Raw genomic sequence first — 14991 nt, forward strand, 5'->3', positions numbered from 1 at the left:
TAAAAGGTTGTATACTAATTTACCAATTTACCAAAAGTTCTCCATCATAGACATAAAAAGGACTCAGAGTCTCAGCACCATGAGAAGGGCAAGAGGCAGAAAATTTTAATGACATTGTTTCCATCACATTCTCAATCATCAATGAGACAATTGTGTGGATTACTTGTAATGCATTTTTTTCTTCTCCTAGTCAGACTTGGAATTGACCCCTTGGTGTGCATAGATATGCATGACTACTGGGTAGCCATGTGGGATGCATAATTTATACTTTTAGCTTTCATAATCTTGAAATTAATGAACCATTACAATCTTTTTTATATCCCTAAAAGTTGGTTTTCAAAAGAGGCTAAGCATCAAGATAAGTTTACAAGGTAAGGCCTGGCATGGTGGCTCACACCTGTAATCTCAGCACTTTGGGAGGCTAAGGCAGGTGTATCACTTGAGATTAGGAGTTCAAGACAAGCCTGGCCAACATGGTGAAACCCCATCTTTACTAAATATACAAAAATTAGCTGGGTGTGGTGCCATGCATCTGTAATCCCAGCTACTTGGGAGGCTGAGGCACGAGAATTGCTTGAACCCAGGAGGCGGAGGTTGCAGTGAGCCGAGATCATACCACTGCACTCCAGCCTGGGCGACAGTGTGAGACTCTGTCTTAAAAAAAAAAAAAAAAAAAAAAAGGGCTGTCAACCTAAGAGGGAGAGCAGAAAAGAAAGCTGGTTTATATTTGCTCCCAAACATACATTCCCTTTATTATGATACCCACTTTCCTCATGTTGCTTAACTCTAATTTTTGATTTTCAGTTATTTCATAAAACCTATACCCGATTATTCTAACAACAGTTATTAAGTATTGTTACTATGATATTAATTGTATTTTCTTGACTTGACTTAATGTATTATTTACATTTTTCCACTAATTTTTTAAGCAACCTGGTGAGATATGTTTGCCTTGTTATTTAAGGGGACAATGAGGCTTACAGAAGTGGTGTTGCTTTCTTAGGGTCACAGAGTTTGTAAATGGCAGATTTGGATTCAAACCCTGGTTTATCTGATTCCGCATGCAGTCCATGCTTCTAATCTTCAAGTTATTACTACACTGGTTTGTGTGGTGATCTTTTTGCAAATGGTTGAACAGTGTGATTCATTCTATTTTTGGTTTCCATTTGAAAGGTCATACATTTTAAAACTTTAGAAGAGGAGACTTAGACATCAAAATATATTATAAAAGTTAGATATTTTGGTAACACACAAAAAAAGTTTAGGATCATTTCTTTGACAATGGCAGGTAATAATCAAAAACATGTAGCATTATTCTGAATCCTGTTGACATTCACTAATTGTAATATCTTATCATGTCTTACATAGTGTTCCATACGCATATGTTGAACACATTTACTCTCCTGAGCAGGGACTTTCTCTCTTGAGAGGAGAGACTTAGTTTGGTTTAAATATGCTATTCCTAAAAACCATTGATCATCTTGAAATTACTAATTACTGTTGTTACTGCTACACTGATTATTTAAGATTTTGAGATTGAAGGTTTCAATTTTTTAATGTAGTTTTGTTTTGTGTTTGCATCATTTTTCTACACACAAAGTGTTTAGATGGCAAAGAAAACTGAAGCATAGAATTTTAAAAAATAAAGTTAATAGTTAAATTGCACCATCATCTCTGGTTTTATTTACTTACACTCTCACGTTTTACTTCCCACCCCCCTAATTTTTATGCTTCATATGTCTAAAATTGACAAGCTACAAAAAGGTAAACAACAAGAAGTGTATTTTTCTCCAATATCAGAATCTTAAAGCTCATTCCCCAGTCACCCATTTGTGAATCTTATCTTTCCAGACATATTATTTGAATATAGGTACACAAAGTATTAAAAGTATATGGGTACCTTGTGTACCTATAGTGTAGATATAGATATACTAGTATAGATACAGATGTACACACACATATATACATGTCTATATTTTTAAACATACTTATACATACAGTTGTGTATGTGTGGTCCCTTCTTTATGGCTGTATATGAAAATATATTAAATATATGTGTGTATACATACATAGATATATGTATACACACACAAACATATATGCATGTCTGTGTATATAATATGTATAAGTTTAATAAGTGTATATATATATACACACACACACTGTGCTGTACTTTAGTTTTCTTTCACTCAATCACATCTCTTTAAACTTACTGTACACTAACAAATAGAGATTTACCTCATTTACCTCATTATTTTAAGGACTGCCAAGTGGAATCACTGAAAAGATACTGAGGTTTATCCTTAGAAAATCAGACTTGGGAAGCATTTTAACCATTGGAAATACAATTTTAATTCCTTTCTCTTATATTTTCATTTGTTTAAGTTAACTTTAAAGCCCACACCAGTCATGTTCCTTCATTACTTCTCACAGTCTCAAACTCAATTTCCTTTGTTGTTTGTTACCATCATTTTTCTCTGCCTCTCCATATCACAATGAATGGGTTTCCCTGCATGTCAAAACTGTCACTGAAATAATGTTGAGAAAGCTTTCAGGCTTTACCAGTCATGTTGAACTCATGACTCATTTCTCTGGAAATAACTCAGTGTGTCTCAGTGGGGACCATGTCTTGATTATATATTTCCTAATAAAGGTAAAAGAGCTAGAAGATTGTTTTGCTACCCTCACTGATCTTCAGTCTCAAAAGAAATAAGTAAAATCCATTATTATTTTGCTTATGTAATTGTTTAGAGACTGTGTATAACCAATAAACCAAAATTAAGAATGTTAATTTTCCTTTTGTTTTTCCAAATATTTATTGAAGGCCCTTCATTTCCTAGGCATTATGCCATGTGTTTAAAATTCACTAAGAAAAGTCCCAGACCCTTGTGTTCATTAAAGCTGTTAAAGGAAACAAGCAAAGTGTTTAAGATAAAGTGTTGGATAATTAAGGTGTACACTGGATACAGTGGAAATCCAGAAGAGGTCATCTACCATAGCTAAATAGGAGTCAGAGTGAGAAAGGCTTCACCAAGGAGGTAATGCTTGATTTTAATTTTAATACAGGAAGATATTAAGCCAGCTAGAGAAGTGGAATGGTTGCCAGAGCTAGAGAAGTGGGAAAAGGTCCAGGCAGAAGGAATAAGTCACTCCAAGGCAAAAATCAGCATAATGTATTTGGGAAACTGTAAGTAGTTTGGTAAAACTGGTGTGTACTGTGCATGGATGGTTGCAAAGAAACCTAAGGGACAGTCATGAAGGCTGATACCAAGGAGCTTTGAGTAACTGAAGTTTTGAGGCAGGGAGTGATATAAGTGAATTTTAACTCTGGCAGCTGCACGGCAGATGGAGTTGAGAAAGAAGAGAGTGGACCCATTTCAAAAGCTACTGAAATAGTCCAGGCATGAGCTGATGAGATACAGACCTAAGCACTGGCAGGAATAATGGAAAGAAAATAATAGTTTAAGATTTCTCTAGAAATTAAAAAGACAGGACTTTATTCACTCCTGAGTCATTCAACAAGAAGAAAATCATATGAAGTAGAGATTTTAATTACCAGTAGATTTGAATCAGAAACTCATGCTTTGTAACACTTGAGTTACAAAATTTTTGACAATTCTCTCATGAAGGAAATTAAATATTGTTTTGATTTTTTAATTTTCGTGTTATTTTATGTACCAGTATTCCTGGTGGGTAAAATATAAAGATTTATTTAAAATATAAAGCATATAATAAATGTTATTGAATTCACCATTCAACCCAAGAACCAGATCATCATCAATAAGTGAGTCTGTTTACTTCTTCCCTATTTTAATCTCAGGTTCTCAAAGCTTAGTAAGACTTAAAAGGCCTCATGTGCCTTCAAAATTGTTAGGGGTTTCTTGTCTCCACTGGCTCCAAACAATATCAAATGTTCAAAACTGTTTCCTACCTTTGTTCTTTCTGTATTTTCCCTTACATATAAATCTCTAGTCTTCAGATAGAACTAAGAATAAAAAAATCACTCCTCTCAATATATTGTCTTCTACTACTTAAAAATGAGACAAAGGGGAACATCACACTCTGGGGACTGTTGTGGGGTGGGGGGAGGGGGGAGGGATAGCATTAGGAGATATACCTAATGCTAAATGGCGAGTTAATGGGTGCAGCACACCAGCATGGCACATGTATACATATGTAACTAACCTGCACATTGTGCACGTGTACCCTAAAACTTAAAGTATAATAATAATAAAAAGAAAAAAAATAGGGATGAAAGAAAATTAGATTTCCTAGATGTTTTGTAGGTTCTGTTTGCACATCTCCAGGAATGAAGATCTTGTATCCTGTCATTTTCCATGCTATTTAATACCCAAAATACATCTTCCTACAACTCTTTTCCTTTATCAGTCCTGTGGAACCACACAGAACATGTTGATTTTTTTTCTGACAGCTCACCCGGTATGTGAAGATTATTATGACCTTCTAAGTTTTCTCTTTTCTAACTAAATATCCGAATATTTTCAGTATATCTTCTTGGTTTTAAATCATTTTGCCATCCTGATCCTTTTTCCCTGAAGCACTATATTATATATATTGGTTAAAAGCTTAAATGACAATGGGCATAATATGAATTTGTGAATTTAATTGAGGGTATATCAGAAATGTTGCACATGAAACATCTAAGAATAGTCTTCTCTTTCATTAAAAGATATACTCTCATTTATTTATTAACATGGATCTAGGTCAACTATTTGTTTTCCTACTTTTATTAGAGTCAACAGTAAAAGGATATATTAACTTAAATCTTAGATATAAAATTTAAATATTTTTCTCTTAAATATTCCCTATGAAAAAGGCAACAGGACAAACATGATGATCAAGATCCTGGAAATTTGGCTACAGTGTGAGAAGGAAGACAGTTGTTTACAGTAGCAACTGTAACATCTGGAGAGAGTTTATACCCAATCTTAAGAGTCAAGAATGTTGCCATATGGCAATGTGGACCCAACATTGTTACAACTTCTACCTTCAAGCCAGCTGGAAGTCTGTTTTTGGTTTTTTTTGGTTTTTTAATGTGAAATTTTTTGATTTGTAAATTTGATAGCCAATTGAAATAAGGAAGGAAAAGAGGAGAGAGAGAGAGAGAGAGGGAGAAACTCTGTGTGTTAATATTGTGCTAGCCAAAAAATACAAATACAAAAAACAAAAATAAAAATAAAAATTCAAAAAAAAAATTTCTGTAGGACAGACATAGCAATTTTGTAACTCTTGCTTACCAATCCTTCCTACAGATGTTGTTTAAGAATAGAAGCTCCTTGGGCAGAAGTGTGGAGCAAAAGAGGCACAGCTGGGCTAAGGAGGCCATTCAAGGGCTGAGCCAGCACCAGGAGCCAGGACAATATCTAGCCAACCAAGGACACAAGGGCAGGCTGTGACCAGAGGTAGGCATAGGCTGTCAGCAAGGTAGGTCATACAGGGTAGGCAGGCTTTGTCCAGAATGCCGGTGGAGCAAGCCTGGAAGGACCACAGGGCCACATGGTTCTGGTGATGGGCATGGCTTAGATGTAGGGAACTCAGAGGCCAGCCAGCTAGGTGGGAAATGTGAAACTGAAGCCAGTTAAATGGCAGGGGGTGGGCTACAGGCAAGAAGGTTAGACAGAAAGTTGATACTAAAAGAATGGCAGACAGCCAAGACTGCTGAATTTTTAGCCTAGAATACATTTCATTCTTTATGCCCAGAAGCAGTATTGGCTCAAGAGCTAAAATGAGGCTAGGAATTGGCAAGGATGATATAAAGATAATAGAGGCCACAAAGAGAATAAACCCTGAATCTGATTTAGCAATCAGCAAAAGATTGCTAAAGTGGTGATAAATTATGAGATAAGGATATATTAACTGAAGAGCTCATACTGTTCTAGTAGGTTGGACCCAAATCCCTTTTGTTAAAGTAGAGCAATGATGAGACTATTAAAAATAATATAGTCATGTGTCCCTTAAGTGAATGCATCATTCTGAGAATATGTTCTGAGAAATGCATTTTTGGTGAATTCATCATTGTGTGGTTATCATAGAGTGTATTTATGCAAATATAGATGGTATAACCTACTACACACATAGGCTATACGGTATAGCCTATTGCTCCTAGGGCTATACACCTGTATAGCAAGTTACTGTACTGAATACTCTAGGCAACGGTAAGACAATGGAAAGTATCTAAACGTAGAAAAGTTAATTTGTTGCCCTACAACATTACAGCAATTATATCACTAGGCAATAAAAATGTTTCAGCTCCATCATAATTTTACCAGACCACTGACCATATATGCAGTCCATCATTGACTGAAGCATCATCTAAAACATCAATTCAGCCAAGGGTAGAAATTGATTGGCCCAAGGAGATCCGTTGAGCAAGACACATTGGAATGAACCTTGAAGAGAGAAGTAGAAATTACAGCAGGTGATTATTTTTCCCATCATATGAAGTTCAGAAGTTCAGAGCAAGCAGTGTGGGCTCTGTCACACTTTAGCTGGATACGAAGTCTATGTGAGCTCCAGATTAGAGTATGTATGATAACTTTACATCTTTGTCACTCATAAAAAAGGAGAGCAACACTTTGTTAGAAGATCGAACAAAAGCAATTTTTTGAGAATAGGAGCTGCTTTATTTTAAGTTAAAGTTCTTTTCTTCTGTGCTGCTAATGAGAACATGTGGCTGCCCTCTTGGGATTTTACAACATGAAATCAAAACCACACAGTTCCACTCTGAATATTCTACCTTTAAAATATGGTGAAGAATATTAATAATAATCATTACAGGTGCCATTATAATAGGTATTGATTATTGTGGAGAAATTGGAAACAAAAGCAAATATTTTTAAGCCTTCTACAATATTAGATTGCTTAGTAGTATGATTATAAAACAAATTTTCAGCCAATTATTTTGTTAACAATAGCTTACCTCGAATAATAGATCTTACCTCAAAAGTAGAACTACTTCCTACTACAGCTAAATTTGACTATCAAGTCAAGTACACTGATGGAATTTTGAAGCATTTTTTAAAAAATGCCTATAATGGCTCATGGAATGTTGTGACAGCTTTTGGGATTCCTGTGTCTTCACAATCCATGCCATGACTATATGCAAGCAAACATGTCTAAAGGACCTGCAGTTGGTATTGATCTTAGCACTACCAACTGTTGTGTGGGTATTTTCCAGCATGAACAAGTAGAGATAATTGCCAATGATCAGGGAAGCGGAACCACTCCAAGCTATGTCATCTTCACTGGTACTGAATGATTGATCAGTGATGCCACAAAGAATCAAATTGCAATGAACCCCTAACAACATGGTTTTTGATGCCAAATATCTGACTAGATGGAGATTTGAGGATACTGTTGTCCAGTCTAATATGAAGCATCAGCCCTTCATAGTGGTGAATGAGCCCAAGGTCCCAGTAGAATACAAGGGAGAGACAAAAAGCTTCTATCCAGAGGAAGTGTTTTTTTATGGTTCTGTTAAAGATGAAGGAAATTGCAGAAACTTACCTTGGAAAGACTGTTACCAATGCTGTGGTCACAGTGCCAGCTTACTTTAATGACTCTCAGCATCAGGCTACCAAAGATGCTGGAACAATTGTTAGTCTCAATGTACTTAGAATTATCAGTAAGCCAACTGCTGCTGCTACTGCTTGTAGACAAAAAGGTTGGAGCTGAAAGAAATATGCTGATCTTTGACCTGGGAGATGGCACTTTTGATGTGTCAGCCTTCATTGTTTAGAATGGAATCTCTGGCATTAGGTCTACAGCCATAGCCACCCACTTGGGTTGAGAAGACTTTGATAACTGAATGGTCAACCATTTTATTACTCAGTTTACGCACAAGCACAAGCACAAGAAGGACATCAGTGAGAACAACAGAGCTGTTTGATGCCTCCATACTTCTTGTGAATGTGCTAAGCATACTCTCTCTTCCAGCACCCAGGCCAGTATTGAGATCTATTTTCTCTTTGCAGGAATTGACTTCAATACCTCCATTTTCCATGCCTTATTTGAAGAATTGAATGCTTACCTGTTCCATGGCACTCTAGACTCCATAGAGAAAGCCCTTGGAAATGCCAAACTAGACAAGCCACAGATCCATGATATTGTCCTGGTTCATGGTTCTATTTGTATCTCCAAGATTTAGTAGCTTCTCCAAGACTTCTTTAATGAAAATGAGCTGAATGAGTATCAAGCCTGATGAGGCTATTGTTTATGGTACAACTGTCCAGGCAGCCGTCCTATCTGGAAGCAAATCTGAAAATGTTCAAGATTTGCTGCTCTTGGATGTCAGCTCCTCTTTTTCTTGGTATTGAAACTGCTGGTAGAGTCATGAATGTCCTCATTAAGCATAATCCCACCATTCCTACCAAGCCGACATAGACCTCATTACCTACTTTGACAACCAGCGTGGTGTGCTTATTTAGATTTATCAAGGAGAGAGTGCCATGACCAAGGACAACAACCTGCTTGGCAAGTTTGAACTCACAGTCATTCCTCCTGCATCCCATGGTGTTCCTTTGATTTAAGTCACTTTTGATATTGATGACAATGGCATCCTCAATGTCTCTCTTGTGGCCCAGAGTAAGTAAAGGAGAACAAAGTTATTATCACTAATGACAAGGGCCATTTGAGCAAGGAAGACATTGAATGTATGGTCCAGGAAGCTGAGAAATACAGAGCTGAAGATGAGAAGCAGAAGGACAAGATGTCATCCAAGAATTTAGTTGAATGCTATGCATTCGATATGAAAGCAGCTGTTGAAGATGAGAAACTTCAAGGCAAGATTAACGTTGAAGACAAACAGAAGATTCTTGATAAGGGTATTAAAATTATCAACTGGCTGGATAAGAATCAGATGCAGAAGACGGAAGAATTTCAACATCAAAATCTGGAGAAAGTCTGCAACCACATAATTACCAAGCTGTACCAGAGTACAGGAGGCACACCAGGAGGAATGCCTGGGGGATTCCCTGATGGTGGAGCTCCCTCTCTCTGCTGGAGCTTCCCCAGAGCCCCCATTGAAGAGGCTGACTAAGTCAGCTCAAGTATAGATGTAGCATTGTTCCACACAGTTAAAAACATTGAAGGACTCAAATTTGTAACAAATTCTGTGGCCATCTTAAAGTTGAGCTGCTGTAGTTAACTACTGGCCAATCTCAATACTTGAATATGGAACATGTGCACAGGGGAAGTACATAACACTGCACTTTATAAGTACTGTATTATAAGTGGAAAAGGTAATGTCTTAAAAAACTGTATTTAAAATTGGCACCAAAAAATTCTATAATAATATGGTTTTCACATAGCCAAACTAGCAGTCAGTATCTACTGAGGAGATGGGGATCTTCAGAGTACTTTGAAACCCACAAGTGTGCATATGCAGTGATTATGTATTTAAAATAAATTGTGACTATTTGGTATCTGTTTCATTTGGTGGAACATTTATTCTCAATCACTCAAACATTTATTCTCCAAAGTGAGAGTCATGACCTTTTGTTCATAATTTTTGTTTTCCAACTGGAAAACTGAAAGCTCGCTTTTTGGAAATGTTGCTTGTAGCTAACAAAGAAATAGAATATTCCAATTTGATTATGTTTTAGGAAATTATTTTAAAATAAGGTATCAAAATCAATCTCTTTTTAAAGGATTTTCATTTTTATTATTGTTGTAGGAATTAATTACATAATATCAAAAGATAAATGAGAATATAAATTCAAGATCCTCAAAGCCTTTCCTTTGCAATTGTTTCTAAGCAAAAATTATCCAGACAGTTTCTGTTATTAAATGTGTAGGGAGCTCCTAGGCTATTTGATCAAGTCTCAAATTTCCACTTTCCAAAGACAGAGAATCCATGGTCTTCACCTTAATAGCTGCTTTAGTGAGTGCTCAGTGGGACTGGAAGGGCCAAGCCTCAGAAAATAGGGCAGAGTCAAAATCCCATATGGGTGAACTTGAAGATTTCCCTCAATCAGAACACAGGAGATGGTGGAAAGGAGGAGCAAGCCAGAGGAAAGGGAGCCACTTCTAAAGAGACATTAATAATGTATCTGGTACTCATTCTACATTCTGTCTTCTATAAGAGTATGGAAGTATGTTATGGCCTTACTTAACACATCGATCTGTTGTTAATGCTATCTTCTCACCATAGCGCATTGCTAGCATTTCAGTGTATCTATTCAAAAAAATAAATCCTTAATTACAACAGACAAATTTTTTTGTGTGGATAAAAGCCTAGTGATTGCCTTACCCATAAAGAGCTAGCTAGTTATCTCTCCAAACTATTTCTTTCCTTTGATCATTGTCACAACTTGTCTAATAGAAGTAGTTTGAGTTCATCATTTGAAATAGAAAGGCAATAACCCTCCAGAGTAGGTTTCGATTACAAGACATAATATTGAATTTACTAGGAAAAAGAAGCAGACCATGAGACAAAGGGATTTTTAAAAGCCCACTAAGGGACCAGAGTTCTAAGACAGGCCAAATTAATCTAAGCTATTTGAACTGAAATATATGAATTTATATATAGTAAGTGCTATTTCGTATCTGGCTTCTTTCACTCAAAATTATGTTTGCCAGAGTCATCTGTGTTGTTGCATGGAGCGATGGTTTGCTCATTCTCATGATATATTCCTTCATTCTACTGGTTGATATTTGGGCCATTTCTAATTCAGGGTTATTGCTACTATTGGGGCTATTGCATACTATCACTACTATGAAAATTGTTGGACATGTCTTTTGGTGAACATATGCACATTCATTTGACATACCAAGGAGTAGAAATCATACCCATAGGATATATATATATACATATATATATATATGTAATCAATATAGCTGAATATGTATATATATATATAAGTATATATACATATTCAGCTATATTGGATACTTCCGAACTATTTTCCAAAGTAGTTGGATCAATTGTATACTTTTACTAACTGCATATGAAAGTAAGTATTACTTTATATTCAGGAAAAAGTGAATATTAAACTTCAGAGTGGCAAACTTCAGCTTTACATTGCTGTCTTCTTTTTATTAAGTTGTTCAATCTAGGGTGTCTAGAGATTGATTGTAATGATTTGTGGGTGGCCTTAGATTTCTATTCTTAAAGGGTTTAAGCAGTGTTTCTTCTATAAATATATCTTTCCAAGCAAAAAAAAAATTTACAAGTATTCCATGTTTACCAATGACAAAACATGTAATGACTTTTGATATAAATAATAGTACTTTAGAACGCAGAAAAATCTTCCTAAAACTCCAAGTGGAGCAAGATGGCTGACTCCAGTTTCCTGGTACTTATCCCCACCAAAAGGGACTAAACAACAAATATATGGTTATTTGCTGGATACAAAATCAACACACAAAAATCAGTAGCATATCTAAACACTAATATTACACTATCAAGTAAAAAAAATTTATTTACAATAGCTGCATAAAAGTAAGGTATCTAGGAATAAACTTAACCAACGAAATAAAAGATATCAACACTAAAAACTATAAACCATTAATGAAAGAAATTGAAGGCACAATTAAGTAGAAAGAAACCCCATGTTCATAGGTTGGAAGAAATAATATTGTTAAAATGTCCATACTACCTAAAGGAAAGTACAGATTCAATATAATTCTTATCAAAATACCAATGAAACTCTTCAGAGAAATGGAAAAAAATCTTAATTTTTTTAATGGAACTAAAGACACCAAATAAATAGCCAAAGCAATCGTGAGAAAAAAGAACAAAGCTGGAGTCATCCCACTGTCTGACTTCAAAATATAGTACAAAGCTATAGTAAGCAAATGTATTAGGCCCTTCTCTCATTGCTATCAAGAAATATCTGATACGGGGTAATTTATAAAGAAAAAAGGTTTAATTGGCTCACAGTTCTGCAGGCTGCAAGCCAATTACAAAGAAGCATGATGCTGACATTTGCTTGGCTTCTGGGGAGGCCTCAGGAAACTTACAATCATGGTAGAAGGAAAAGGGGGAACCAGCACTTCACATGGCTGGTGCAGGAGGAAGAGAGAGGGAGGGGCAGTGCTACACACATTTAAACAACCAGATCTTATGAGAACCCACTCACTATCATGAGAACAGCACCAAGGGGCTGGTGCTAAACCATTAATGAGAAACCACCCACACAACCCAGTCACCTCCCACCAGCCTCCACCTCCAACACTGGGCATTACAATTGAACATGAGATTTGGGTGGAGGCACATATCCAAACCATTAACATCAAAACAACTGGTGCTGGCATAAAAACAGATAAATAAACCAATGGAACACAATAAAGAGCCCAAACATAGTTCACACAGCTATGTCTAACTGATTTTTGACAAAGGTGCTAAGAACACAGTTGGGGAAGAGATAGTATCTTCAATAAATGTTGCTGGGAAAATTGGATATCCACATGCAGAAGAATGAAGCTACACCACTACCTCTCACCATATACAAAATCAACACAAATTCTAGACTTTAAGGAGAATATTAAAGACTTAAATGTAAAACCTGAAATGAGGAAACTACAAGAAGGCAAAATGCTTTATGGCATTGGCCTGGGCAAGAATTTTTAAACCAAGACCTCAAATGTGCAGGCAGCAAAAACAAAAACAGACAAATGAGATTACATCAAACGAAAAAGCTTTTGCACAGCAAAGGAAACAACAGAGTAAGGAGACAATGTAGACAATGGGAGAAAAATATTTGCAAACTATACATCTGACAGTGGGTTAATATCCAGAATATATAAGGAATTTAAACAACTCAACAGCAAAAAAACTAAATTACCCCATTAAAAAATGGACAAATGATATTAATAGACATTACTAAAAGAAGACATACCAATGGCCAATGAATACATGAAAAAAGTTCAACATCACTAATCATCAAGGGAATGCAAATCAATGCCACAATGAGATACTATCTCATTCCAGTTAGAATGGCTATCATTAAAAAGACAAAAGAAAAGTGTTGGCAAAGATATGGAGAAAAGGCAACATTTACACACTGTTGGTGGTATTGTAAATTTGTATGTCTATTATGGATAACAGTATGGAGATTCCTCAAAAAATTAAAACTAGAACTATCATATGACCCAGCAATCCTACTACTTAATATATATCCAAAGGAAATATAATCAGTATATTGAAGATATATCTACACTCCCATGTTTATTGTAGCACTATTTATAATAGTCAAGATATAGAATCAACCTGTGTCCAACAATGGATTAATGGTTAAAGAAAATGTGGTGTATATATACACAATGTAATATTATCTAGCCATAAAAAAGAATGAAATCCTTCATTTGGCGAGGTGATGGTTGAATCAGGAGGTTATTGTGTTAAGTAAAATAAGCAAGATACAGAAAGACAAATACTGCATGATCTCACTCATACGTGGAAACTAAAAAAAAGATGTTATCAAACATACCAGAGAGTAGATCAGTGATTACCAGAGACTGGAGAGGGAAGGGAGATGAAGGGGGAGAGGCTGGTTAATAGGCAGAAATTACAATTAGATAGGAAAAATATGTTCTTGTATACTATTATACAGTAGAGTTAACCATCACTAGATGGTTAACAGTAAGATATTATACATTATGAAATATCAGAAGATAGGCTTTTTAAACTATTTTCTTCACAAAGAAATGATAAATGCATTTATCATTAAGGTAATGGATACTAAATACACTGATTTCATCATTATATGTACATATCAAAACATCAAATTGTACCCCATGAATATCTAGAGTTATAGTGTGTTAATTTAAAAAAAAAAAAAGCATTTTCATTTGTTTTTTGTTTTGTTTTGTTTTGTTTTTTGAGACAGAGTTTCATTCTTGTCGCCCAGGCTGGAGTGCAATGGCGCGATCTTGGCTCACTGCAACCTCCGCCTCCTGGGTGCAAGTGATTCTCCTGCCTCAGCCTCCCCAGTAGCTGGGATTACAGGTGCCTGCCACCATGCCCAGCTAATTTTTGTATTTTTAGTAGAGACGGGGTTTCACCATGTTGGCCTGGCTGGTCATGAACTCCTGACCTTAAGTGATCCGCCTGCCTCGGCCTCCCAAAACGTTGGGATTACAGGCATGAACCACTGTGCCGGGCCTTAATATGTTTTTATCTCATGGTAGTACTGCTTGCCTTGTTTCCACATGATATATCTGAGATCCAAAGAAGTTAAAAGGTTAAAGCGTTTGTATAAATAGCATCGTTCCATATCAGATCTTGGACTATGATCTAGATGTGAAGACTGCCAGCCATGATATCATTCTTCATGGATACAGATGTAGAATTGTGAGCCAAACTCTTTAAAGCATACGTGAATTGTGATTGTATCAACTGAGCTTTATTTATTCCAGGTAGACAATACCACTGCTAATTTACATGGTTGCTTTATGTTAATTAATGCATTTGTTTCCTTTTGTAAAAAATTAGAAATTGAGTCATAGAAAGATTAAATGCCTGGCTTAACATTACCAGAAAATGACATTCCTTTTATGAACTTCCAATTAAAGATGTCTTCAACTTCTATAACATCAAGCATTTTAACAGCATATGTGTATTAGGCCATTCTTGCATTGCTATAAAGAAATACCTACGACTGGGTAATTTACAAAGAAAAGAAATTTAATTGGCTCCTGATTCTGTGGGGTATAGAGGAAGCATGGTGCTTGGCATCTGCTCAGCTTCTAATGACGCCTCAGGGAGCTTACAATCTGGCAGTAGGCAAAGTGGGAGCTTGCATGTCTCATGGAAAAGTGGGAATGAGAGTGAGTAGGGGAATGAGAGTGAGTAGGGGTAAGATAATACACACTTTTATTTTATTTCATTTTTTGCTTTTTACAACTTTGACTTTTAAATTGAGAAGTAATTTTTTAACCTCAAGTTTAAGGGTACATGTGCAGGTTTGTTATACAGGTAAACCCGTGTCATGGGGGGTTGTTGTACAGACTATTTTGTTACCCAAGTAT

At 35.9% G+C, this 14991-nt stretch overlaps 1 protein-coding gene and 1 pseudogene across 2 annotated transcripts in view; both read left to right on the forward strand.

The window, feature by feature from the left end:
• CHSY3 (chondroitin sulfate synthase 3) overlaps positions 1-14991 on the forward strand; it is a 293136-nt gene that overhangs the window by 234544 nt on the left and 43601 nt on the right.
• On the forward strand, positions 6951-9352 carry LOC112133402 (heat shock cognate 71 kDa protein-like; annotated as a pseudogene).

The sequence above is a fragment of the Pongo abelii genome, chromosome 4 (genome assembly GCF_028885655.2).
Source record: "Pongo abelii isolate AG06213 chromosome 4, NHGRI_mPonAbe1-v2.0_pri, whole genome shotgun sequence".
NCBI lineage: Eukaryota > Metazoa > Chordata > Mammalia > Primates > Hominidae > Pongo > Pongo abelii.